Source organism: Rattus norvegicus, chromosome 1 (genome assembly GCF_036323735.1).
Source record: "Rattus norvegicus strain BN/NHsdMcwi chromosome 1, GRCr8, whole genome shotgun sequence".
NCBI lineage: Eukaryota > Metazoa > Chordata > Mammalia > Rodentia > Muridae > Rattus > Rattus norvegicus.
The window spans coordinates 81090799-81116695 of NC_086019.1; the positions used below are offsets into that span (position 1 = coordinate 81090799).

Consider the following 25897-nt stretch of genomic DNA (forward strand, 5'->3'; position numbering starts at 1 on the left):
TTTTAATGTGAAAACTGCCTAAGAGGCTGGGTGATAGGGTAAAAGTTCATGCAACTTTCTTAAACTTTACTTGCTTTGAAGTTCAGTCTGCATGGAAATTTTGCTATAAGTTTTGTGCTCCAAGGATTGACAAAAAAGTTTCTGTTCCGATTACTAACTGATTCCTTGGAGAAGAAGCTCATGTAGTTTGCACTTCTTGGTTTGTTTAGTTTTGTATTGTTTTCTGAGAGCAAGGTGATTAAATGTTACTGAAGATCCTTGTGGAGATGCTGTCATCAGAGGTCCAAAATTGGGCCAGTTAAAAATCATCAATCCTCTGGGAAAGAACACCAGGAGAACATTACCTCTTTAAGTGACAGGGATACCTCGCCACGGTTTCAGCAGAGAATTTCACTTCTCAAGGTTACAGGCATAATTATGGTGTCATCAATCACTAAGGTAAATGAACACAGCACAAGAGTAGTAAACATGAAAGACATTAGAAAATAATCTCTGAAGAAGGCAGGCATGTGCTCTTATCTTCTTCCTGAGTGTCTCTATTAATCTCAGTTGTACTTAAAATAGGTACGAAGAATATATTTCAAAACCATGCTACAAACAAGAATGATGGAGTGAGGTAGGAAGGGAAGAAGAAAGAAATTCTTAAAAAGATAGAAAAAGAAGGGAAGGAATGAAGAATGGAAGGAAGAAATGAAGGAAATAAGTAAAAAGGGAGAGTTAAGGAAGGAAAGGAAAAAGGGACAGAGGGAGGGATGAAGGGAGACAGAGAGGGAGAGAGCAAATCTCAAGACATATATAGGTTAAGGGAAAGTCACTCAGGTACTGTTTAGGAAGTGGGGACTTAAATGAACTTTTGAGTGAAACCACACCTATTTCCATCTCAGGTCAGAGTAGACTGCTTCAAATCCTCCTTCAGCTGAGTGACCCATGTTCCTCCAGTAAGCTGCTGCTGAGTTTCTCTTATTGATATCACCTCATTTTCTTCTTTCTTGTCTTTACTTAGCCTCTCTCTTTGTTTCTTTTCTGCATTGTTTTCTTTATCTTTTTTTTCTCACCACGTCTATACTCTTTTGCATGTGTCTTCTTTCTTTTGGTTTTTCAAAGAAAGATATTTTTGGATTTTTCATTTTTCTTTAATAATGGCATTTTGTTTCAGACCCAGGTAGGTACCTTCAAGGCTCTTATCTACATCCTTATCTTAAGCTAAATAGATTGAAATGTTTGACTCTTTTTTAAAAATACTTTTTATTTTCTTTTTTTACATGAAATAAGAAATCATTGAGATCTTTGAAAGTCAAGTGTATTTTAATAAAAACAGAAAAACTAGCCAGAAATCAATAGATTGTAGGTACCTGAGAAGCAAATGTTTTCAAAGGTGGTGACAGACAGGACATGTTTACCCATCTGTTCCATTAGAAAAGTCCAATTCTTTTCCACAATCTGCTCCTGGTTGACTTCATCTTCTGCTTACTCACTGGATAAGACAACCTGCTGTTCAAACATTAGAACCCAAAATTAATTCCGAGCACTTACATAAAAAGCCAGACGTGTGTGTATGATATCTATAACCTTAGAATTGGGGTTGGGGTCAGGTGAATATAGAAGGCTATGTAGAGATTCTTCTTCATGGCGATTCTATTTCTCAAGCTGATGAGGCAAGAAGCAATAGAGGAAGACATATGGTATACTTTGTGGCCTCTGCCATGATGTGCACCTGCACATTGTTGTCCATGCTCTCCTGATCCAACAAAATGATAAAGGTTTAATTTGATGAATTGGGATCAAACATCACATGCATTAACTGAATCCTCTCTCCATTTCTTTTACCTTAGTAAAATCTTTTAAACTCTCTTGGTCAGTTACACTATCAACAGGATCAACGGTTTTGGCTTCCTTAAAAGGTTGAAGTAAAAGGTCCATCTTCAGGCTCACTGTCCCTCAATATTTATAATTTATATTAGTTGCTTTCTACACTGTCCATGAAGGAATGTGGATAAAAGCACATCACATATTCTGCAAATTCTCTGGAAGATGATTTATTTTCACTAAAGAGAGAATTCCATGTTCACACAGTGAGGAAGAGCACTGCAGAAACCTTTGTAGGAGACATTGGAGCACTTTTTTACAAACTTCTTCCCTATTCTGTCCTCAACTCACTAAATGATTGGGACTGTCATTAACTGTGAACCTATAGATGATACCAATCAAAGAAGAGAAGGAATCTAGGCAGGAGTCTGGGGATACTCACAAGAGAGTAGTAGGGTACAAAGTTGTAGCTTCCTAGTTCTTAATGTTGCTGTCCTGATTTTAATTTCTGACTAAAGATAAGTACCAATAGGAGATCTGCTTCCCTCTTTCAATGTGTCCCTCCTTCATCTCTACTGTCCTTATGGTCATCAAATCCATCTGCACGTTGCTGAGATAAAGTAGTTTTAGAGTAATTTCCTTGGGACTCTCCCCATGTCAAAGGCTGAGGCATGTGTGAATGATTATAGTATATAAACATATAAAGAAGAATACTTTATTAATTCTCTTTTCATTGTTTGTCAGTGAGATGCTCATTGTTGATCTGAAGTAGTTAAAATCTTTTTCCTATTTCTACATCATAATATCTTTAATTCTAGCACTTGGAAAGCAGAGCCAGGTGGATCTCTGAGTTCTGAATTTCAGGACAGACTGTGCTACATTAAAAAAGAAAAGAAAAAGAAAAGCAAAAAACAAAAAAACCTGTCTCGAAATTAAAAGTAAAAGGAAAGAAAGCATCATCTTTAAAATGGAAAATCAACAATCAATAATAAGCAAAAATCAGTATATTAATTTTCAACTTTATTCCTGACAAACAGGAGTAGGATAAACACATTTCCCTAACTCTGAATGTTACATAGAGTCAAGGGAATATTATATTCTTGATTGTAGTTAGCAGTATTGCCCCCTCCATTTACAGTTTTCAGTGCATTTCTCCTTTTGTTTCCTAAACTAATCATTTTTAAAAATTCATGAAAATTCCATACTAACTAACACAGTCCATATTGATAATGTCAAACCCTGATTCCTTAAGTGCAACTTCCCCAAACTTTGTCTCTGATACTTTAATCTTTCTCACCTTCACATCCTTTTATGTTTGTTGTTTTTGTTTTGGTAACACTCTGATTACAACATATCCCTTCCCATATTCTCTCTGCCACCCCCCCTCGGATTCATGTCCTGCTTTTTCGTTACTTATTATTTATACATATATATGAACAAATATATAAACACAATTTGTTCACATGTTTAGTGTTACTTCTATATGATCTCAAGGTTGCATTGTAGTGGAGCCCTATGAAATTTTACCTTTCCAGGGTAGCACACTTATTGGTGTTGTACTTGTTCAGGTCTAGTTTAGTCATTCACACCGTTTTTGTTGTTTTTGTTGTTGTTGTTGTTGCTGCTGCTGTTGTTTTTGTTGTTTTGTTTTTTGTTTTTTTCCCACAGTTATTTATTACTTTTATTTATAAAAATTATACCCGATGTCTTCTGTACAAAAGATCTTGAGGCAAATCTGTCAGCCTTAGCCAATCGGAGAATACAATCACCTGACTCGCCCATCCTGCGAATGGCCCAACAGGTTCTGTAGATCTTAAACTGGCCATTAAATTGCCCTGTACCCCAGTCAACCTCGGCCACATTTATCTGGATGTATGCATTGTCCTTGGCAGCAATGATGCACTTTCTCATGGATCATTTCCGAAGCACATACAGGTCCACAAACTCGCAGGTGTCATTCTGCATGCTGAGGCCATTCCTGCTCTCAGTCAGACTGTTGAGCTACCATTGGTGTAGCTTCCCTTTTCTAAGAGAAACAATCTTTCTGCAGATTTCCTCACTTGAGATGTTCCCTGAACCTTTGGGATAGTTGTGTTGAAGTTTCTATGCAAGCATCCAAAGGAGGGAAGTGACAAGTAATTCTACCTCACAGGGACACCTATAATGTACAGTGAAGACAGGGGTGGTAGGACAGCTCTAAGAATGCAATCGTGGCACTAATATTTTGGTAGTTACCAACAGCTGTCTAATTGGACTTAAAGTCTGCTCAGCAGGAGTGGAATCGGATCTGGCACCTTATCCAAATTCTCAGGACTAGTGATGTCGTGGCTCTTAAAGGGGAACTATCTCTATCTACTATCATTTTACTGAACATTTTTACTTTCTAAAAAGCAGTTTTGACCACTGAGACTCATGAATTGAAAATACTTTTTCTTAGTATCTAAAGATAACATTATGCTGATTATTTAAAACTCACTTCAATAATATTTCTATTTTTATAATTTTCTAAAAATTTTCCAATAACTTAGCAATGTCTGTCTCTTTCAAATTTTATACTTTGATATTTAAAATATATTGCTTTCATGGATTTTTCCAAAATAAAAAAAGTAGGTATTAGTATTTAAAAATGTTTTTTCTGGGCTGGAGAGATGCCTCAGTGGTTAAGAGCACCCGACTACTCGTCCAGAGGTCCTGAGTTCAATTCCCAGCAACCACATGGTGGCTCACAACCATCTGTAAAGAGATCTTTAGTCATAAGGGAAATGCAAATCAAAACAACCCTGAGATTTCACCTCACACCAGTGAGAATGGCTAAGATTAAAAACTCAGGTGACAGCAAATGCTGGCGAGGATGTGGAGAAAGAGGAACACTCCTCCATTGTTGGTGGGATTGCAGACTGGTACAACCATTCTGGAAATCAGTCGGGAGGTTCCTCAGAAAATTGGACATTGAACTGCCTGAGGATCCAGCTATACCTTTCTTGGGGATATACCCAAAAGATGCCCCAACACATAAAAAAGACACGTACTCCACTATGTTCATAGCAGCCTTATTTATAATAGCCAGAAGCTGGAAAGAACCCAGATGCCCTTCAACAGAGGAAGGGATTCAGAAAATGTGGCACATCTACACAATGGAATATTACTCAGCTATCAAAAACAATGCCTTTATGAAATTCATAGGGAAATAGTTGGAACTGGAAAATATTATGCTGAGTGAGGTAACCCAATCACAGAAAAACACACATGGTATGCACTCATTGATAAGTGGATATTAGCCCAAATGCTTGAATTATCCTAGATGCCTAGAACACATGAAACTCAAGACAGATGATCAAAATGTGAATGCTACACTCCTTCTCTAAAAGGGGAACAAGAATACCCTTGGCAGGGAATAGAGAGGCAAAGATTAAAACAGAGACAGAAGGAACACCCATTCAGAGCCTGCCCCACATGTGGCCCATACATATACAGCCACCCAATTAGACAAGATGGATGAAGCAAAGAAGTGCAGGCCGACAGGAGCCAGATGTAGATCTCTCCTGAGAGACACAGGCAGAATACAGCAAATACAGAGGTGAATGTCAGCAGCAAACCACTGAACTGAGAATAGAACCCCCGTTGAAGGAAACAGAGAAAGAACTGGAAAGCTTGAAGGGGGTCGAGACCCCATGTGAACAACAATGCCAAGCAACCAGAACTTCCAGGGACTAAGCCACTACCTAAAGACTATACATGGACTGACCCTGGACTCTGACCTCATAGGTAGCAATGAATAGCCTAGTAAGAGCACCAGTGGAAGGGGAAGCCCTGGGTCCTGCTAAGACTGAACCCCCAGTGAACTAGACTGTTGGGGAGAGGGCGGCAATGGGGGGGAGCATGGGGAGGGGAACACCCATAAGGAAGGGGAGGGGGGAGGGGGATGTTGGCCTGGAAACCGGGAAAGGGAATAACACTCGAAATGTAAATAAGAAATACTCAAGTTAATAAAAAAAAAGAAGTTTAGAGCAAAATATCCCCAAATATGATGACATAAAATTTGACTACTTGCATAAATTAGTTCATAAACTAATATGAAGTGGACTATATACATATTGTTCTTAAAGACTGAAGGACAACTATATGGTAATATATAATTTGTTAGAAAATGTGGCTTGAAGAAAGGGAGACAAAGATTATTTACTTCTGTCCTTCATGACTCTCAATTCAGCTGTTCTTCAGAGTTTAAAGAAAACTCTGGATATTGGAAAGGCTCTCAGGCACCCCTCATTCATCATGGACATGAAGCAAATTCTTGCTGTTAGCATTAGTTCATTGTCCTTCTGCATCCCTCCTTGTGACACTGAGAATTCAGAGATGGCTTATTCCTAATTGCTCCTAATTGGTCATTGCATTTGCTCTTGATATATAGAAACATTTGCACTGGCACGTAATTGGTAAAAGTTCATTTTAAACATTCTCTCATTTTATGTAAGTGATGTAGTTGATCTATGTTTGGGTTGAAAAAGACTCCTGTCAGCAAACAACATGGAATGTGAAGTGGAGGTGCAGACACACAGGGCCTGGGAATTAGTGACAATTACCATAGATGGAGTACTACAGAAGAGTAGTCTAAGAATTGGCATTTATCTCCTGAAATTCTAATCCTATGGTCTCACGTATGGATCATTCCATAGTTGTAAAAATTTCCTATTTTACAGAGATATTTGGATAACAAATTCTGCAGTGAACATAACCAAACCCCTGAAATGGTATAAAACTGTTAGCAGGGGAAACCCAGGAGGTATTTGAAAACCAACAAAGACAAGGAATAGGCTATGGGGGCATCATCTCTGTTGACAGAGAAAGGAACTGGTATCCTATTTTGTGAAAATATATTTAAAAGACTTGTGAAAACTGTGGTCCGGGGAGGAATTAACATTATTAACATTGTATTCCCAAAAGAGCTTTTTTGTTATTTATTTATTTATTTATTTATTAATATTTCTCTATTCTTTCATCTTTCTTTTTCCTTTTTCAGTTGTTTCTTTATTCTACACTTTAGTAATATATTTTTATTTATTCCTTTTTTTATAGTTTTTCCAACAATTTATTCTGTATACTACTGTCCTCACAAATTCACAAACAACCTGAGGATGACTTCGTACTCCAGTTCCATGGCTTCTAGATCATCAGTGCTTGGGTTTCAGGGCAGCTTCACTACTTCAAGCATTCTTTTTGTATTGATTCATTTAAAGAGACCTTCTGTTTGTGTAGTTTGGATGGCCTGGAAATTAATTTGTAGTCCAGCCTGGAATCAAACGCATAGAGGTCTACTTGCCTATCTTTTATGAGTCCTATGAATAAAGGCATGAGCAAAGATTAAAGTCAGCTGAGATTCTTCAAGCATTTTATTATTATGTTGAATTATATACCTTGAAATTCACATTAAGAAAGAATATAGTGACATAGTGACACTTTTTTTTATTTTCTTACAATTACTGTCATCTTAATACTTTCCTGACCAATGGGGATTTAACTTCATTAAATACAGAAAATCATTAAATGGAAAGAATGCCTAGGCAGACAAATCACCCATTCTTACACTGACAGTTTAATCATTGTTATAACTTTTGACTAATTCATTGTAAGAATTTGGAATGTTTTCCTACCCTGTGGCATTTTTTATTCCCCCTGGGTGAACTGGAGCTTGAGATTTCAGCATTTAATAGTTTTGATGGTGTTATTTTAGAAGAATTTAGACTAAAGAAATTTTTATCACTGATCTTCCAGCCTTTTCTGGGATAAAATCATTTAGGCTTCTGTGTTTTGTGCTGAACATGTTTTATGTGGACATGATTGAATCTAAAAGTTAGCAGGCCTGGAGAAAGCCATTCAAAATGAAAAACATCTTTATTTACAGTATGCAGGAATTAAATGTAAATGCCTGTGAGTTTCAGGTCAACCTGGTCCACATATAGGTTCTTTTACTGCAAGGTTAGGACATATTGTTCACCACCCCCTAAAATTAAAAAAAAAAAAAAAAAACAAAGACAAAGACAAATAAAAAGGATGCTTGAAGTAGTATGGCAGCACTGGGACCTTAGCACTGAGGGATTGGAAGCTATGGATTGTAGTGCAAGATAATTCTGAACAAATTAGTGAGGTTGTGAGCAGACTAGGTTATAAGACAGCAATTTGAAAAATCAAATGTGATGGCTAGTCCTTGTTGTCAACTCGACTTCAACTTGAATGAGCTATAATCTGGAAACAGAGGACATACCTGTGAACCAGATGTTCAAGCTGGCAAACACAGGCTACTGATCTGGATCTTGGCATGGAAATTTTGGGGCATAGTGACCATGAAAATCTTAGGCCCAGACAAAGTCATACACACCTTGAATACCAGGATTCTGAGGTAAGCAGATCTTTGAGTTCAAGGTCAGCCTGGGACAATGCAAGTTCTAGATCCTGGCACAGTGGTACACACCTTTAATCTGAGCCATCTCATATTAACTTTTCTGCTGAAAGACTACATAAGGACATTGGAAGAAGTAAGACTCACTGTTCTTTGGCTGCTTGTACTTACTTACCAGCACATCTGTTGAAACCTACTTTGTCAGCATTCCTGCTTGTGTGGAAGACCAGGTGAAATAACTAGCCTCGTTGGAATGAGAGCCTATTAAATTTTTGGACTTCTAATTTCATATCTAACTGTGGTTGGATTAGTTGGACTACATACTGTAACTATAAGCCATTACAATACATTCCCTTATTAGATAGAGCCATTCTATAAGTTCTGTAACTCCAAAGAGCCCTGATTAATACAAGCAAACACCAAATAAAAGGTAAGTAAAGAAAAAGAGAGAACGAAGCCCACCTTACTTTTTAGCCATACTGTGAAGTCCAAATAGAACCTTTTCCAGAACTGATTAATGAGATTTATGGAGAAAGTGATTGATGCGAAAGCAAGAGAAGCTTTATTGTTTCAATGCAATGGGGATGCTACACTTCAGGAGAGAGACAACTCCAAGAAACAGGGAGTTATATACCTTTGATTGAAGCAGATTTCAAACAATAAGGGAAAAATTTGAACAATGGTAACTAGGGAGGGTACTATTGGTAAGGTGAAGCATCCTTCAAACAAACTCCTGGTCAGTGGACTGTCCAAGACTTTTCATAGGTGTTGGTTGGGGAGTCACAGGTGGCTTTTTCTGATACTTGGCTTGCAGTTGTTCCAGTAACTAAGCTGGCTCTAATCCTCCTGGAAGGGAGGGGTTTTGTTGTTGTTGTTGTTGTTGTTTTTCTTTTTGTTTTGTTTTGTTTTGTTCTATTTGTGTGTGTGTGTTTGTGTGTGTGTGTGTGTGTGCCCGAGTGGTGTGTGCTCAGAAGTTTGTGGTAGAATTTTACCACTGGCCTTAGATTGACCCCAACTCTGGCTCTTTCAGTACTACATTCCTCAAAACATGTCCATCACATATCCTGTTTTCTGAAAATGAAATATATACTTCTCATTGCTCCTAGAGATAAGCTTTCTTCAGCAACTATCTTTTCTGTACACTGCTCCTAACACATCCTTGTTGCTCCCTGACCTCTGTCTGATTCCACTGCAAAGGTTTTAACAGTGTTTACTGAAGCAATTATGAGCTACATCTCTCTGGAAACCAGAAAATTTCAACACATTTGGCAAGAGCCATTTGGGAGAAGACAGGATCAGGAGTCATGGGAGATAAATGTTAATCTTCTATTCTTTTCTATGTACTCCTGTTCCCTTTCACTACAATGAATTTCAATACTTGCTCAGGATGTGTTTTCCTTCCAGGGAAGCAGAAAGCATTGCATTACAGAAACAGAACTGGGGCTGATTTAGTTTTTCATGGGAAATTCAATCAGCATGAAAAGGTGTCTTTCTCGTTTTCCTTGCTTGCTTACATTTGCTATTCTAATTGGGCAATATCTGTTTGTACAAGGCAGGCTGACCTTGGTCTTCCTAGGCTACCAAGCTGTGTTGGAAATGAAGACTCTCCTGCCAAGAGTAATAGGGAAAGCTCTCCTACCCAGGCACAGTAGATCTGAAACAATCACATTCTGAAACACATTATCATCTGTAACTGACTCATTGAAGCTAGGCACTCTATGAGAAAGGCAATTCAAACAGAACCTCAGATGAAGCAGAGCAAAGGATCAGACACAAACCAGCTGGCAGTGCTTACTGGAAACACTCTTGAAATTCACTGAAAAAAGAAGTAAGGTTGGAGAATAAGTAGACTACCCTCCTTTATGTGTTTGAGCATGGAAGTTGTGTGTGTGTGTGTGTGTGTGTGTGTGTGTGTGTGTGTGTGTATTCGTGGGCTTGGGAAATATTCATCACAATTATGGGGAGATCTCAAAGATTGAGTTGTACCCATTGAACATTTTGTTTGTTTGTTTGTTTGTTTGTTTGTTTATTTATTTATTTATTTATTTATTTATTTATTTATTTATTTTAACACTCCAGAATTTATTCCCCTCCTGGTCCACTGTTCCACATCCCATACCTCCTACCTGCAACTGATCCATCTCCACCAGAATGTTTGCACCCCTTCCACCCCACCTACCCCACTAAACCTCCCAACTCCCTGGGACCTACAGTCTCTTTAGGGTTAGGTACATCTTCTCTGACTGAACCCAGACCCTAGAGTCCTCTGATGTATATGTGTTGGACACTTCATCTCAGCTGGTGCATGCTACTTGGTTGGTGATCCAGAGTCTGAGAGATATCAAGGGTCCAGGTGAATTGAAACTGCTGGTCCTCCTGCAGGGTTTTTCTCCTCCTCAGCATCCTCCAGCTTTTCCCTAATTTAAGCAGAGGGATAAGCAGCTTCTGCTCATTGGTTGGGTGTACATATCTGCATCCGAATATTTTAGCCGCCTTTTGGGTGTTTTGGAGGGTAGTCGTGATAGATTTCCTTTTGTGAGCACCCCACAGCCTCAGTAATGTCAGGTCTTCGGACCTCCCCTTGAGCTGGATCCCACTATGTCCTGTTCTGTACCTTCTTTTCCTCAGACTCTTCTCCATTTACATCCTTGCATTTCTTTCAGACAGGAAGAATTATGGGACAGAGTTTTGACTGTGTGATAGGACACCCATCCCTCACTTGATGCCCTCTCTCTACTGGAGGTGGGCTCAGTAAGTTTCCTCTCCCCTCTATAGAGCATGTCATCTAGACGCCCCCCCCCCCTTTGTGTCCTGAGAATCTGTTACTTCCCAGATCGCTGGTACATTCTAGAGGGTCCTCCCAATCTCCTGCCTCCCATGGTCACCTGTTTCCATTTTTTTTTCTGCTGTCCCTCAGCAATTCAATCCTTTTTCCCCACCCAATAACCAGATCATGTTCCCCTCTCCCACACCCCCTTCCCTTTCCCTTTCCCTCCCCTGTCCCTCCCCCTCTCCCTTGTGGTTGCTTTATTCTCCCACTCAAGTGGAACTGAGGCATCCTGACATGGGCCTTTCAGCTTGTTGAACTTTTTGGGTTCTGTGGACTGTATCTTGGGTATTCTGTACTTTTTATTTTGGCTAATATCTCCTTATTAGTGAGAACATACCATTCATGTCCTTTTGGGTCTGAGTTATCTCACTCAGGAAGACGTTTTCTAGTTCCATCCATTTGCCGCAAAACTCAGGATGTTCTTGTTCTCATAGCTGAGTAGTATTTCATTGTGTAACTGAACCACATTTTCTGTATCCTCTGTGTTCTTATGATAGGTCCTCCCACTCTTGATATAGATATATGGGAAAAGATTAGACAGTTAAGCCTGAAACAGTTTGCTCCTCTTGGGGGGACCTGAGTTCGGTTCCCAATACCCTTGTTAAGTAGCTTATAAGTGCCTGTACTTCCTGTTCCAAGGGCTCCAACAGTTCTTTCTTGCCTCTGTGGAGATATATATATATATATATATATATATATATATATATATATATATATATATGTAAATACATGTGGTATAATGTCAGTCAAAGACAAAAATAAAAATAACTCTGAAAAAAATAAAAGGGGAACAAGAATATCCTTGGGAGGGAATAGGGAGGCAAAGTTTAGAACAGAGGCTGAAGGAGCGCCCATTCAGAGCCTGCCCCACATGTGGCCCATACATATACAGCCACCAAACTAGATAAGATGGATGAAGCAAAGAAGTGCATGCTGACAGGAACCGGATGTAGATCTCTTCTGAGAGACACAGCCAGAATACGGCAAATACAGAGGCAAATGCCAGCAGCAAACCACTGAACTGAGACCGGGACCCCCATTGAAGGAATCAGAGAAAGGACTGGAAGAGCTTGAACAGGCTCGAGACCCCATATGAACCATAATGCCAACCAACCAGAGCTTCCAGGGACTAAGCCACTACCCAAAGACTATACATGGACTGACCCTGGGCTCCAACCTCATAGGTAGCAATGAATAGCCTAGTAAGAGCTCCAGTGGAAGGGGAAGCCCTTGGTCCTGCCAAGACTGAACCCCTAGTGGACATGATTGTTGGGGGGAGGGCAGTAATAGAGGGGGGATGGGGAGGGGAACACCAATATAGAAGGGGAGTGGGAGGGTTTAGGGGAAGTTTGCCTGGAAACGGGGAAACGGAATTACAATTGAAATATAAATAAGAAATACCCAATTTAATGAAGATGGAAAAAAAAAAAGAGAGGCAAAGGAAGACAGACCTATGAATTTGAGGCTAATCTTGTCTACACAGACAGTTTCAGGATAGTCATTGCTATGTACAGAGAATAATTTTCTCAAAAAAGCATAAAAGGAAACAAACAATATTAATGCTTTCATTACTTTTGACTAAGAACATTAATTTGAAATTAATTTTTTAAGTAAAGCATTTTAAAAATATGCCATTTTCTCTGAAATTCAAATGAAACAATTAAAATTCATCATGAGAATCATAAAATGTTTGAAAATAGTATCAACAATGAGTGATTAAATATTCAGAATATTTAAAGAATATCTTATTTTAACATTTATCTTGTTTTAAATGATGTGTGTGTTTGGCCATTTCATGTAAGTGTGAGTGCCAGCAGAGACCAGAGGTTTGCAATGTGCTACAGCAGAATATGAAGATGGTCTCATGAACTACCCATTGGAACTAGGCACTGACCACAGATCCAAAGTAATAGTAGTATGCACGCTTAACCAATGACTCCCCTCTCTACCATAAAAAGAATATTTAAATTAAAGAATATTTAATTTAAAGAAACACACATATAAAATAAATGGGAAATGGGTTCATGACTAGCATAATGTTTTTATAAACTATTCAGAAATGTCCAAAATGTGTGCAAAATGAGACTCAATGCCACCAATCATCATGGGAATACAGTGATGAGATGCGAATCAGAATAGCAAGGAGAGATCTTTTCACACATATTTTTTAAAAATACCTGTAAATAAATAAAAGCAGGAGTTTAAGGGTCTGAAAATATGGAGAAATAACTATCCTAATTCAAACTTTATAGAAAAATATGTCATAGAAACTATACAATTTACTACTGTACTTGCTTTAACAAAATTGAAAAATAATTGCCAAATTCCAATGTAGTATTACGGCATTTCTCACACACTGAGTCATTAGATCTTGTTTGTAATAATGGCAAATGCTGGGCAATGATCTGGGGAGAAGAGGATACCAAAACACACATGGGATAATCTGTATTGAGTAAGAATAAACAAGATGTCTGATTTTCCCTGCCATTGCTCTGCTGAATCTAAGCAGTTCTCAGGCAGAATTTGCAAAAATGAAATCATTCCTTTCTTGACTGTTTGGAGTGATTAAGTTCTCAGAGTTTTGATTCTGAATAGATTTGAGTAAAATGGGTATACAACTGAAGACTAACTGGTTGTGTTTGTAATTCTACACCTTGCTCCAAAATTAATGTTAAATTATTTAAAAGCTGAAAGGCTAAAACTCTCAGATGAAGATGCCAATAAAACAAGATGTAGATAGAGGCAACAATATGAGTAGCACAGGAAAAGCACCAAGAATTAACGAATAGAACTGCATTAAAAGCTTTCTGCATATTAAAGGAAAGTAGACATATAACCTACAGAATGGGAGAAAATCATTAACTTTTGTACTTTAGCAAGAATCTTAAAACCTAGAATATATAAAGAAAAGTTATGATTAAAAAATCCTTTCCACACTTTCTTTTCTTTTTCCTTTTTTATTGGACTTTTATTTACTTATATTTCAAATGTTATCCCCTTTCCTGGTTCCTGTCCATAAACTCCCTATCCCATCCCCCATCCCTCTGCTTCTATGAGGGTGTTCCCCCACTCACCCACCCACCCATTCCCGCCTCTCTACCCTGATATTCCCCTACAATGGGGCTTCGAGACTTGGCAGGAACAAGGGCTTCTCCTCCCATTGATGCTCTAACTCCTCCATTGGGGACCCTGTTCTCAATACAATGATTGGCTCCGAGTATCTGACTCTGTATTTGTCATGCTTTGGGAGAGCCTCTCAGGAGACAGCTATATCAGGCTCCTGTCAGCTTGCACTTTTTGGCATCAGCAACATTGGGTTTGGGAGCTATATATGGGCTGAATTCCCAGGCCTTTCCTTCAGTCTCTGATCCAAACTTCGTCTCTGTATTTCATCCTATGAATTTTTCTGTTTCACTTTCTCAGGACTGAAACATCTGTACTTTGGTCATCCTTCTTCTTGAGCTTTATGTGGTCTGTGCATTGTATCTTGGGTCCGAGCTTTTGGGCTAATATCCACTTATCAGTGAATGGATACCATATGTGTGTGTGTGTGTGTGTGTGTGTGTGTGTGTTTTCAACACCTTTCAAGTAAACAAATGTGTTAATGAAATAGAAGAGAAGTTTTTGTTTTGTTTCGTTTTTGGGGGGATGAAATACAAATAGGTAGTAAATTCCTTTTAAAAGTATTCATGGAGAGAGAGACCCAACCGCCTGGTCTGGTGGGCACTCCTGAGGCTGCAGAGCAGAAGAGACCACCAACACTGCTCACCCCTGCCCACATCCCTGGCCCAAGAGGAAACTGTATAAGGCCTCTGGGCTCCCGTGGGGGAGGGCCCAGGAGCGGCAGTACCCCGCAGGACCCTGAAGGAAACAGACCAGATAAACAGTTCTCTGCACCCAAATCCCGTGGGAGGGAGAGCTAAACCTTCAGAGAGGCGGACAAGCCTGGGAAACCAGAAGAGACTGCTCCCTGCACACACATCTCGGACGCCAGAGGAAAAAGCCAAAGACCATCTGGAACCCTGGTGCACTGAAGCTCCCGGAAGGGGCGGCACAGGTCTTCCTGGTTGCTGCCCCTGCAGAGAGCCCCTGGGCAGCACCCCACGAGCAAACCTGAGCCTCGGGACCACAGGTAAGACCAAATTTTCTGCTGCAAGAAAGCTGCCTGGTGAGCTTGGGACACACGGAAGCAGAATTTCTCTAGAACCGGGCACGTTCTGTGTTTACCGGAAGTCCCACACCCGCGGATCCCGGCCCGCAGCAGCTCTCTGCTCCCAGACCCGGTGAGAGAGAGACCCAACCGCCTGGTCAGGTGGGCACTCCTGAGGCTGCAGAGCGGAAGAGACCACCAACACTGCTCACCCCTGCCCACATCCCTGGCCCAAGAGGAAACTGTATAAGGCCTCTGGGCTCCCGTGGGGGAGGGCCCAGGAGCGGCAGGACCCCTGCCGGAGACACCTCCGGACCCTGAAGGAAACAGACCGGATAAACAGTTCTCTGCACCCAAATCCCGTGGGAGGGAGAGCTAAACCTTCAGAGAGGCAGACAGGCCTGGGAAACCAGAAGAGACTGCTCCCTGCACACACATCTCGGACGCCAGAGGAAAAAGCCAAAGACCATCTGGAACCCTGGTGCACTGAAGCTCCCGGAAGGGGCGGCACAGGTCTTCCTGGTTGCTGCCGCTGCAGAGAGCCCCTGGACAGCACCCCACGAGCAAACCTGAGCCTCGGGACCACAGGTAAGACCAAATTTTCTGCTGCAAGAAAGCTGCCTGGTGAACTCAAGACACAGGCCCACAGGAACAGCTGAAGACCTGTAGAGAGGAAAAACTACACGCCCGAAAGCAGAACACTCTGTCCCCATAACTGACTGAAAGAGAGAAAAACAGGTATACAGCACTCCTGACACACAGGCTTATAGGACAGTCTAGCCACTGTCAGAAATAGCAGAACAAAGTAACACTAGAGATAATCTGATGGCGAGAGGCAAGCGCAGGAACCCAAGCAACAGAAACCAAGACTACATGCCATCATCGGAGCCCAATTCTCCCACCAAAACAAATATGGAATATCCAAACACACCAGAAAAGCAAGATCTAGTTTCAAAATCATATTTGATCATGATGCTGGAGGACTTCAGGAAAGACCTGAACACACATAGGGAAGCACAGGAAAACATTAATAAACAAGTAAAAGCCTACATAGAGGAATCGCAAAAATCCCTGAAAGAATTCCAGGAAAACACAATCAAACAGTTGAAGGAATTAAAAATGGAAATAGAAGCAATCAAGAAAGAACACATGGAAACAACCCTGGATATAGAAAACCAAAAGAAGAGACAAGGAGCTGTAGATACAAGCTTCACCAACAGAATACAAGAGATGGAAGAGAGAATCTCAGGAGCAGAAGATTCCATAGAAATCATTGACTCAACTGTCAAAGATAATGTAAAGCGGAAAAAGCTACTGGTCCAAAACATACAGGAAATCCAGGACTCAATGAGAAGATCAAACCTAAGGATAATAGGTATAGAAGAGAGTGAAGACTCCCAGCTCAAAGGACCAGTAAATATCTTCAACAAAATCATAGAAGAAAACATCCCTAACCTAAAAAAAGAGATACCCATAGATATACAGGAAGCCTACAGAACTCCAAATAGATTGGACCAGAAAAGAAACACCTCCCGTCACATAATTGTCAAAACACCAAACGCACAAAATAAAGAAAGAATATTAAAAGCAGTAAGGGAAAAAGGTCAAGTAACATATAAAGGGAGACCTATCAGAATCACACCAGACTTCTCGCCAGAAACTATGAAGGCCAGAAGATCCTGGACTGATGTTATACAGACCCTAAGAGAACACAAATGCCAGCCCAGATTACTGTATCCAGCAAAACTCTCAATTAACATAGATGGAGAAACCAAGATATTCCATGACAAAACCAAATTTACACAATATCTTTCTACAAATCCAGCACTACAAAGGATAATAAATGGTAAAGCCCAACATAAGGAGGCAAGCTATACCCTAGAAGAAGCAAGAAACTAATCGTCTTGGCAACAAAACAAAGAGAATGAAAGCACACAAACATAACCTCACATCAAATATGAATATAACGGGAAGCAATAATCACTATTCCTTAATATCTCTCAATATCAATGGCCTCAACTCCCCAATAAAAAGACATAGATTAACAAACTGGATACGCAACGAGGACCCTGCATTCTGCTGCCTACAGGAAACACACCTCAGAGACAAAGACAGACACTACCTCAGAGTGAAAGGCTGGAAAACAACTTTCCAAGCAAATGGTCAGAAGAAGCAAGCTGGAGTAGCCATTCTAATATCAAATAAAATCAATTTCCAACTAAAAGTCATCAAAAAAGATAAGGAAGGACACTTCATATTCATCAAAGGAAAAATCAACCAAGATGAACTCTCAATCCTAAATATCTATGCCCCAAATACAAGGGCACCTACATATGTAAAAGAAACCTTACTAAAGCTCAAAACACACATTGCACCTCACACAATAATAGTGGGAGATTTCAACACCCCACTCTCATCAATGGACAGATCAGGGAAACAGAAATTAAACAGTGATGTAGACAGACTAAGAGAAGTCATGAGCCAAATGGACTTAACGGATATTTATAGAACATTCTATCCTAAAGCAAAAGGATATACCTTCTTCTCAGCTCCTCATGGTACTTTCTCCAAAATTGACCATATAATTGGTCAAAAAACGGGCCTCAACAGGTACAGAAAGATAGAAATAATCCCATGCGTGCTATCGGATCACCACGGCCTAAAACTGGTCTTCAATAACAATAAGGGAAGAATGCCCACATATACGTGGAAATTGAACAATGCTCTACTCAATGATAACCTGGTCAAGGAAGAAATAAAGAAAGAAATTAAAAACTTTTTAGAATTTAATGAAAATGAAGATACAACATACTCAAACTTATGGGACACAATGAAAGCTGTGCTAAGAGGAAAACTCATAGCGCTGAGTGCCTGCAGAAAGAAACAGGAAAGAGCATATGTCAGCAGCTTGACAGCACACCTAAAAGCTCTAGAACAAAAAGAAGCAAATACACCCAGGAGGAGTAGAAGGCAGGAAATAATCAAACTCAGAGCTGAAATCAACCAAGTAGAAACAAAAAGGACCATAGAAAGAATCAACAGAACCAAAAGTTGGTTCTTTGAGAAAATCAACAAGATAGATAAACCCTTAGGCAGACTAACGAGAGGACACAGAGAGTGTGTCCAAATTAACAAAATCAGAAATGAAAAGGGAGACATAACTACAGATTCGGAGGAAATTCAAAAAATCATCAGATCTTACTATAAAAACCTATATTCAACAAAATTTGAAAATCTTCAGGAAATGGACAATTTCCTAGACAGATACCAGGTATCGAAGTTAAATCAGGAACAGATAAACCAGTTAAACAACCCCATAACTCCTAAGGAAATAGAAGCAGTCATTAAAGGTCTCCCAACCAAAAAGAGCCCAGGTCCAGACGGGTTTAGTGCAGAATTCTATCAAACCTTCATAGAAGACCTCATACCAATATTATCCAAACTATTCCACAAAATTGAAACAGATGGAGCCCTACCGAATTCCTTCTACGAAGCCACAATTACTCTTATACCTAAACCACACAAAGACACAACAAAGAAAGAGAACTTCAGACCAATTTCCCTTATGAATATCGACGCAAAAATACTCAATAAAATTCTGGCAAACCGAATTCAAGAGCACATCAAAACAATCATCCACCATGATCAAGTAGGCTTCATCCCAGGCATGCAGGGATGGTTTAATATACGGAAAACCATCAACGTGTTCCATTATATAAACAAACTGAAAGAACAGAACCACATGATCATTTCATTAGATGCTGAGAAAGCATTTGACAAAATTCAACACCCCTTCATGATAAAAGTCCTGGAAAGAATAGGAATTCAAGGCCCATACCTAAACATAGTAAAAGCCATATACAGCAAACCAGTTGCTAACATTAAACTGAATGGAGAGAAACTTGAAGCAATCCCACTAAAATCAGGGACTAGACAAGGCTGCCCACTCTCTCCCTACTTATTCAATATAGTTCTTGAAGTTCTAGCCAGAGCAATCAGACAACAAAAGGAGATCAAAGGGATACAGATCGGAAAAGAAGAGGTCAAAATATCACTATTTGCAGATGACATGATAGTATATTTAAGTGATCCCAAAAGTTCCACCAGAGAACTACTAAAGCTGATAAACAACTTCAGCAAAGTGGCTGGGTATAAAATTAACTCAAATAAATCAGTTGCCTTCCTCTATACAAAAGAGAAACAACCCGAGAAAGAAATTAGGGAAACGACACCCTTCATAATAGACCCAAATAATATAAAGTACCTCGGTGTGACTTTAACCAAGCAAGTAAAAGATCTGTACAATAAGAACTTCAAGACACTGAGGAAAGAAATTGAAGAAGACCTCAGAAGATGGAAAGATCTCCCATGCTCATGGATTGGCAGGATTAATATGGTAAAAATGGCCATTTTACCAAAAGCAATCTACAGATTCAATGCAATCCCCATCAAAATACCAATCCAATTCTTCAAAGAGTTAGACAGAACAATTTGCAAATTCATCTGGAATAACAAAAAACCCAGGATAGCTAAAGCTATCCTCAACAATAAAAGGACTTCAGGGGGAATCACTATCCCTGAACTCAAGCAGTATTACAGAGCAATAGTGATAAAAACTGCATGGTATTGGTACAGAGACAGACAGATAGACCAATGGAATAGAATTGAAGACCCAGAAATGAACCCACACACCTATGGTCACTTGATTTTTGACAAAGGAGCCAAAACCATCCAATGGAAAAAAGATAGTATTTTCAGCAAATGGTGCTGGTTCAACTGGAGGGCAACATGTAGAAGAATGCAGATCGATCCATCCTTATCACCCTGTACAAAGCTTAAGTCCAAGTGGATCAAGGACCTCCACATCAAACCAGACACACTCAAACTAATAGAAGAAAAACTAGGGAAGCATCTGGAACACATGGGCACTGGAAAAAATTTCCTGAACAAAACACCAATGGCTTATGCTCTAAGATCAAGAATCGACAAATGGGATCTCATAAAACTGCAAAGCTTCTGTAAGGCAAAGGACACTGTGGTTAGGACAAAACGGCAACCAACAGATTGGGAAAAGATCTTTACCAATCCTACAACAGATAGAGGCCTTATTTCCAAAATATACAAAGAACTCAAGAAGTTAGACCGCAGGGAAACAAATAACCCTATTAAAAAATGGGGTTCAGAGCTAAACAAAGAATTCACAGCTGAGGAATGCCGAATGGCTGAGAAACACCTAAAGAAATGTTCAACATCTTTAGTCATAAGGGAAATGCAAATCAAAACAACCCTGAGATTTCACCTCACACCAGTGCGATTGGCTAAGATCAAAAACTCAGTTGACAGCAGATGCTGGCGAGGATGTGGAGAAAGAGGAACACTCCTCCATTGTTGGTGGGATTGCAGACTGGTAAAACCATTCTGGAAATCAGTCTGGAGGTTCCTCAGAAAATTGGACATTTAACTGCCTGATGATCCAGCTATACCTCTCTTGGGCATATACCCAAAAGATGCCTCAACATATAAAAGAGACACGTGCTCCACTATGTTCATCGCAGCCTTATTTATAATAGCCAGAAGTTGGAAAGAACCCAGATGCCCTTCAACAGAGGAATGGATACAGAAAATGTGGTACATCTACACAATGGAATATTACTCAGCTATCAAAAACAACGAGTTTATGAAATTCGTAGGCAAATGGTTGGAACTGGAAAATATCATCCTGAGTGAGCTAACCCAATCACAGAAAGACATACATGGTATGCACTCATTGATAAGTGGCTATTAGCCCAAATGCTTGAATTACCCTAGATCCCTAGAACAAACGAAACTCAAGACAGATGATCAAAATGTGAATGCTTCACTCCTTCTTTAAATGAGGAAAAAGAATACCCTTGGCAGGGAAGGGAGAGGCAAAGATTAAAACAGAGACTGAAGGAACACCCATTCAGAGCCTGCCCCACAAGTGGCCCATACATATACAGCCACCCAATTAGACAGGATGGATGAAGCAAAGAAGTGGAGACCGACAGGAGCCGGATGTAGATCGCTCCTGAGAGACACAGCCAGAATACAGCAAATATAGAGGCGAATGCCAGCAGCAAACCACTGAACTGAGAATAGGTCCCCTATTGAAGGAATCAGAGAAAGAACTGGAAGAGCTTGAAGGGGCTCGAGACCCCAAAAGTACAACAATGCCAAGCAACCAGAGCTTCCAGGGACTAATCCACTACCTAAAGACTATACATGGACTGACCCTGGACTCTGACCCCATAGGTAGCAATGAATATCCTAGTAAGAGCACCAGTGGAAGGGGAAGCCCTGGGTCCTGCTAAGACTGAACCCACAGTGAACTAGTCTATGGGGGGAGGGCGGCAATGGGGGGAGGGTTGGGAGGGGAACACCCATAAGGAAGGGGAGGGGGGAGGGGGATGTTTGCCCGGAAACCGGGAAAGGGAATAACACTCGAAATGTATATAAGAAATACTCAAGTTAATAAAAAAAAAAAAAAAAAAAGAAAGCTGCCTGGTGAACTCAAGACACAGGCCCACAGGAACAGCTGAAGACCTGTAGAGAGGAAAAACTACATGCCTGAAAGCAGAACACTCTGTCCCCATAACTGACTGAAAGAGAGGAAAACAGGTCTACAGCACTCCTGACACACAGGCTTATAGGACAGTCTAGCCACTGTCAGAAATAGCAGAACAAAGTAACACTAGAGATAATCGGATGGCGAGAGGCAAGCGCAGGAACCCAAGCAACAGAAACCAAGACTACATGCCATCATCGGAGCCCAATTCCCCCACCAAAACAAACATGGAATATCCAAACACACCAGAAAAGCAAGATTAAGTTTCAAAATCATATTTGATCATGATGCTGGAGGACTTCAAGAAAGACATGAACACACTTAGGGAAACACAGGAAAACATTAATAAACAAGTAGAAGCCTACAGAGAGGAATCGCAAAAATCCCTGAAAGAATTCCAGGAAAACACAATCAAACAGTTGAAGGAATTAAAAATGGAAATAGAAGCAATCAAGAAAGAACACATGGAAACAACCCTGGATATAGAAAACCAAAAGAAGAGACAAGGAGCTGTAGATACAAGCTTCACCAACAGAATACAAGAGATGGAAGAGAGGATCTCAGGAGCAGAAGATTCCATAGAAATCATTGACTCAACTGTCAAAGATAATGTAAAGCGGAAAAAGCTACTGGTCCAAAACATACAGGAAATCCAGGACTCAATGAGAAGATCAAACCTAAGGATAATAGGTATAGAAGAGAGTGAAGACTCCCAGCTCAAAGGACCAGTAAATATCTTCAACAAAATCATAGAAGAAAACTTCCCTAACCTAATAAAAGAGATACCCATAGACATACAAGAAGCCTACAGAACTCCAAATAGATTGGACCAGTAAAGAAACACCTCCCGTCACATAATTGTCAAAACACCAAACGCACAAAATAAAGAAAGAATATTAAAAGCAGTAAGGGAAAAAGGTCAAGTAACATATAAAGGCAGACCTATCAGAATCACACCAGACTTCTCGCCAGAAACTATGAAGGCCAGAAGATCCTGGACTGATGTCATACAGACCCTAAGAGAACACAAATGACAGCCCAGGTTACTGTATCCAGCAAAACTCTCAATTAACATTGATGGAGAAACCAAGATATTCCATGACAAAACCAAATTTACACAATATCTTTCTACAAATCCAGCACTACAAAGGATAATAAATGGTAAAGCCCAACATAAGGAGGCAAGCTATACCCTAGAAGAAGCAAGAAACTAATCATCTTGGCAACAAAACAAAGAGAATGAAAGCACACAAACATAACCTCACATCCAAATATGAATATAAAGGGAAACAATAATCACTATTCCTTAATATCTCTCAATATCAATGGCCTCAACTCCCCAATAAAAAGACATAGATTAACAAACTGGATACGCAACGAGGACCCTGCATTCTGCTGCCTACAGGAAACACACCTCAGAGACAAAGACAGACACTACCTCAGAGTGAAAGGCTGGAAAAAAACTTTCCAAGCAAATGGTCAGAAGAAGCAAGCTGGAGTAGCCATTCTAATATCAAATAAAATCAATTTCCAACTAAAAGTCATCAAAAAAGATAAGGAAGGACACTTCATATTCATCAAAGGAAAAATCCACCAAGATGAACTCTCAATCCTAAATATCTATGCCCCAAATACAAGGGCACCTACATACGTAAAAGAAACCTTACTAAAGCTCAAAACACACATTGCACCTCACACAATAATAGTGGGAGATTTCAACACCCCACTCTCATCAATGGACAGATCATGGAAACAGAAATTAAACAGTGATGTCGACAGACTAAGAGAAGTCATGAGCCAAATGGACTTAACGAATATTTATAGAACATTCTATCCTAAAGCAAAAGGATATACCTTCTTCTCAGCTCCTCATAGTACTTTCTCCAAAATTGACCATATAATTGGTCAAAAAATGGGCCTCAACAGGTACAGAAAGATAGAAATAATCCCATGCGTGCTATCGGACCACCACGGCCTAAAACTGGTCTTCAATAACAATAAGGGAAGAATGCCCACATATACGTGGAAATTGAACAATGCTCTACTCGATGATAACCTGGTCAAGGAAGAAATAAAGAAAGAAATTAAAAACTTTTTAGAATTTAATGAAAATGAAGATACAACATACTCAAACTTATGGGACACAATGAAAGCTGTGCTAAGAGGAAAACTCATAGCGCTGAGTGCCTGCAGAAAGAAACAGGAAAGAGCATATGTCAGCAGCTTGACAGCACACCTAAAAGCTCTAGAACAAAAAGAAGCAAATACACCCAGGAGGAGCAGAAGGCAGGAAATAATCAAACTCAGAGCTGAAATCAACCAAGTAGAAACAAAAAGGACCATAGAAAAAATCAACAGAACCAAAAGTTGGTTCTTTGAGAAAATCAACAAGATAGATAAACCCTTAGCCAGACTAATGAGAGGACACAGAGAGTGCGTCCAAATTAACAAAATCAGAAATGAAAAGGGAGACATAACTACAGATTCAGAGGAAATTCAAAAAATCATCAGATCTTACTATAAAAACCTATATTCAACAAAATTTGAAAATCTTCAGGAAATGGACAATTTCCTAGACAGATACCAGGTATCGAAGTTAAATCAGGAACAGATAAACCAGTTAAACAACCCCATAACTCCTAAGGAAATAGAAGCAGTCATTAAAGGTCTCCCAACCAAAAAGAGCCCAGGTCCAGACGGGTTTAATGGAGAATTCTATCAAACCTTCATAGAAGACCTCATACCAATATTATCCAAACTATTCCACAAAATTGAAACAGATGGAGCCCTACCGAATTCCTTCTACGAAGCCACAATTACTCTTATACCTAAACCACACAAAGACACAACAAAGAAAGAGAATTTCAGACCAATTTCCCTTATGAATATCGACGCAAAAATACTCAAAAAAATTCTGGCAAACCGAATTCAAGAGCACATCAAAACAATCATCCACCATGATCAAGTAGGCTTCATCCCAGGCATGCAGGGATGGTTTAATATACGGAAAACCATCAACGTGATCCATTATATAAACAAACTGAAAGAACAGAACCACATGATCATTTCATTAGATGCTGAGAAAGCATTTGACAAAATTCAACACCCCTTCATGATAAAAGTCCTGGAAAGAATAGGAATTCAAGGCCCATACCTAAACATAGTAAAAGCCATATACAGCAAACCAGTTGCTAACATTAAACTGAATGGAGAGAAACTTGAAGCAATCCCACTAAAATCAGGGACTAGACAAGGCTGCCCACTCTCTCCCTACTTATTCAATATAGTTCTTGAAGTTCTAGCCAGAGCAATCAGACAACAAAAGGAGATCAAAGGGATACAGATCGGAAAAGAAGAGGTCAAAATATCACTATTTGCAGATGACATGATAGTATATTTAAGTGATCCCAAAAGTTCCACCAGAGAACTACTAAAGCTGATAAACAACTTCAGCAAAGTGGCTGGGTATAAAATTAACTCAAATAAATCAGTTGCCTTCCTCTATACAAAAGAGAAACAACCCGAGAAAGAAATTAGGGAAACGACACCCTTCATAATAGACCCAAATAATATAAAGTACCTCGGTGTGATTTTAACCAAGCAAGTAAAAGATCTGTACAATAAGAACTTCAAGACACTGAGGAAAGAAATTGAAGAAGACCTCAGAAGATGGAAAGATCTCCCATGCTCATGGATTGGCAGGATTAATATGGTAAAAATGGCCATTTTACCAAAAGCAATCTACAGATTCAATGCAATCCCCATCAAAATACCAATCCAATTCTTCAAAGAGTTAGACAGAACAATTTGCAAATTCATCTGGAATAACAAAAAACCCAGGATAGCTAAAGCTATCCTCAACAATAAAAGGACTTCAGGGGGAATCACTATCCCTGAACTCAAGCAGTATTACAGAGCAATAGTGATAAAAACTGCATGGTATTGGTACAGAGACAGACAGATAGACCAATGGAATAGAATTGAAGACCCAGAAATGAACCCACACACCTATGGTCACTTGATTTTTGACAAAGGAGCCAAAACCATCCAATGGAAAAAAGATAGTATTTTCAGCAAATGGTGCTGGTTCAACTGGAGGGCAACATGTAGAAGAATGCAGATCGATCC

The 25897-nt window shown here is 39.7% G+C and overlaps 1 pseudogene; it reads right to left on the bottom strand.

Moving 5' to 3' along the window:
- Positions 1–1358: 1358 nt before the first annotated feature.
- On the bottom strand, positions 1359–3836 carry Rps21-ps8 (ribosomal protein S21, pseudogene 8; annotated as a pseudogene).
- Positions 3837–25897: the final 22061 nt, after the last annotated feature.